The sequence below is a fragment of the Babylonia areolata genome, chromosome 4, assembly GCF_041734735.1.
Source record: "Babylonia areolata isolate BAREFJ2019XMU chromosome 4, ASM4173473v1, whole genome shotgun sequence".
Taxonomy (NCBI): Eukaryota; Metazoa; Mollusca; class Gastropoda; order Neogastropoda; family Buccinidae; genus Babylonia; species Babylonia areolata.
In genome coordinates this window covers 32,284,559-32,287,960 of record NC_134879.1, presented here as the reverse complement: position 1 = coordinate 32,287,960, position 3,402 = coordinate 32,284,559, and positions in this window count along the sequence as shown.

The window sequence follows — 3,402 nt, the reverse complement described above, 5'->3', positions numbered from 1 at the left end:
TCACTTAAAGTGCCTTTGCTATCAACCCCTTGCCTGCTGACCGTGGTAAGATGACATCAGTGTGACAGTGGTGAGATGACATCAGTGTGACATGAATCTGGAACGTTGATTACTACTGTTTTGTATATTTTTTAAGTGGTGTAATTGATTGTTTTTAACAAAAAGCAATACCGTCCCAAGATGGAAAACGTTCCAGATACAGAAAGAATGGTGATTGGCGTCCTGACTGTTAGCTCAGACTTATCTCAGTGTGGCGATGGTCTTCACCTTCGGGTAGTTTTGTCAGCAGCAGTTAAGGGGTTAAAGCTTTTGGGTTCATCACTGTATCTGAAAGCATCCATCACATTTTACCTCGCGTGTTTTAATTTTATGTTGTCATCATCGTTTACCTGTTAAACACAAAATATGATTCTGAACGATATAGTAGTCGATGAGTATTGTATTGATTTTCACTTGTGCCTCACGGAACAGAAATAGCACGTTAAACGTGTGCTACATGCTAAACTAAAACGGATACGGCAGATGCTGTTTGCTGTACTCAGTACTTTTAGTTGCGTCACTTGCGCCTCATATAGATAGCACATAGTATATAGTATATAGCAAATAAGGTATATATCACAGACTGATATGTTTACAGCTGGGCCAGCAACAAAGCGACAGCTGTATTATTTTGTATTTGTATTTCTTTTTATCACAACAGATTTCTCTGTGTGAAATTCGGGCTGCTCTCCCCTTCCTATCGAAGTGGATTTGTCTACAGAATTTTGCCAGGAACAACCCTTTTGTTGCCGTGAGTTCTTTTACGTGCGCTTGGTGCATGCTGCACACGGGACCTCGGTTTATCGTCTCATCCGAATGACTAGCGTCCAGACCACCACTCAAGGTCTAGTGGAGGGGGAGAAAATATCGGTGGCTGAGCCGTGATTCGAACCAGCGCGCAGATTTTCTCGCTTCCAAGGCGGACGCGTTACCTTTAGGCCATCACTCCTGGTTTCTCCATTGGAATGGAAAATCATTTACAGCTTAGTCTTTTGTGGACTATGCACTGGCCCTTAGTGCTGCAGCCTTGGGGGCTAGTTGGCCTTTGGGAACCATCCCAACGCCGACTGTCCCCAAACCCTCTTGGCCGAGAGAGTGGGGATGTAACTTGGGCAAGGCACTCCGCTATAGTCAAATTCTAGCCCATATAGTCAGGACAGCAGTTGCCTCCTCTGCTGTTCTGATGGTCATAATCGGATGCGCCTGACTGTCATAGATGTCCACTGATGTACAAAAAATATGCAAGCTATGTTAATTATTTGATTTAAAAAATATTTCTAATCTCCATGCACTGTTATGAAGAAAGCGAAAAGCACACAAAGAAGAACATCTTCATGGGTGACAGCCAAATGCAGTCGGCTATGCTTAGAACGCTGTCATCTAAGCTGCAGCTGCAACACAACTATATTTGCTGCACTGCAGCTAGAACTCTACAATGTCTGTCAACCCTCACCCCGTTCCCCTAACGTCTGCCCACGTTCTTCCTCCACCTCTACCTCCTTACACGTAACTGAGACCTGAGAGGAATGTTAACATTCCATTTTGGGTGCCGCAACAATTTTATTTTTGTGTCAGAACAGTTATATTTATTTGTCAGAACAACTGTATCTGTGTACCACAACAATTGTATTTGTGTGCCATAACAATTGTATTTGTGTGCCATAACAATTGTATCTGTGTACCACAACAATTGTGTTTGTGTGCCATAACAATTGTATTTGTGTGCCATAACAATTGTATCTGTGTACCACAACAATTGTGTTTGTGTGCCATAACAATTGTATTTGTGTGCCATAACAATTGTATCTGTGTACCACAACAATTGTGTTTGTGTGCCATAACAATTGTATTTGTGTGTCATAACAATTGTATCTGTGTACCACAACAATTGTGTTTGTGTGCCATAACAATTGTATTTGTGTGCCATAACAATTGTATCTGTGTACCACAATTGTGTTTGTGTGCCATAACAATTGTATTTGTGTGCCATAACAATTGCATCTGTGTGCCGCAACAATTGTATTTGTGTGTCAGGACGATTGTATTTGTGTGCCACAACAATAGTATTTGTGTGCCGCAACAATTGTATTTGACTGTCAGAACAGTTGTATTTGTGTCCCAACAGTTGCATTTGTGAGTCACGTAAAAGTCACATTGTAAACGATGAGATATTTTTTTTCTAAAAAAGAAGAAAAAAAAAGGAACAAGAAAGTAACCTTTTACATGATCCCTCCACAGCCTTCTTCCGCAGCCCCCTCCTCCCCACCCCTCCCGGACATTGTGTCATGAAGCCAGTAAACTGAAAACGTATGCAATGTGTTGGTGAAAAATGTATGAAAATAGCATGGACACATGGTATTGTCACAGTGAAATAAAATATAATTATGTAAAAACAAATACTAAAAGAAAAATGCCAACATTCCAGCAACAATAAATTGAAGACCTTAGCAATGTTTTCTTTTTCTTTTTAAAATTTTATTTTGAGAAAATGAATTTATGATTATCACTGTACACCACGAAACAAAACAACGAGTTTGCGAAAAATAAAGGCGTGTCCCACAGAGTGTTTCATGCGTGCTGCTTGATGTTGTTGCTGTTGGAAGTATTTCTCTTTCACTCACTGGGGGAGGCGGGGGTTTGGGAGTGTGAGGATGTGCGCGCGCGCGGCCGCGCGCGCGCGCGCATGTGTGTGTGTGTTGTTTATGTATGCGTGTATGTGCATGCGAGTGTGGGATGGTGGTGCGAATGTGTGTGTGTGACTTGCGGGGATGGGTGGTAGTCAGTCTCTCACTGTCTCACTTTTTTCCCGATCTATGACATCCACGTACTGATAATCTCACTCTAATTACTTCTTTGCATTCTTTCAGATTCCAGCTTGCAACCCCCAACTCCCATCCCAGAGTTACACACACCAACAGCCATTTCCTTCAGCATATAAAAGTGTTCTTTATTGAGGCCCTCAGAACAACAGATCATGTCTGAAAAAAAACCCCAACAAAACAAGAACAAGAAAAAAACCACACAAAACAAAAACAAACAAACAAAAGCCAGAAAAGCAGCACGGAAAACTGGTGATCACAGACCCAAAGTTGTACACAGTGTAACAATGGTGGAATGGACAGTGACTTGAGCCAACGATTCATACAGCCGTGTGTAACAACAACAACAACAACAACAAGCATCGTCATCGAGTCAGGGTGCTATGCCTGGCTTCATTCAATAACAAGTACATAAGCACGTCATGATTTTTCTTCGTGCGTTCAACACACATAAAAATAATGTCAGTCACGCATTCAAGAAAATGACCCAAACATAAAAAACAAATCCCCACCCTTCCCTCCTCCCCGTCTCTCTCTACACCCC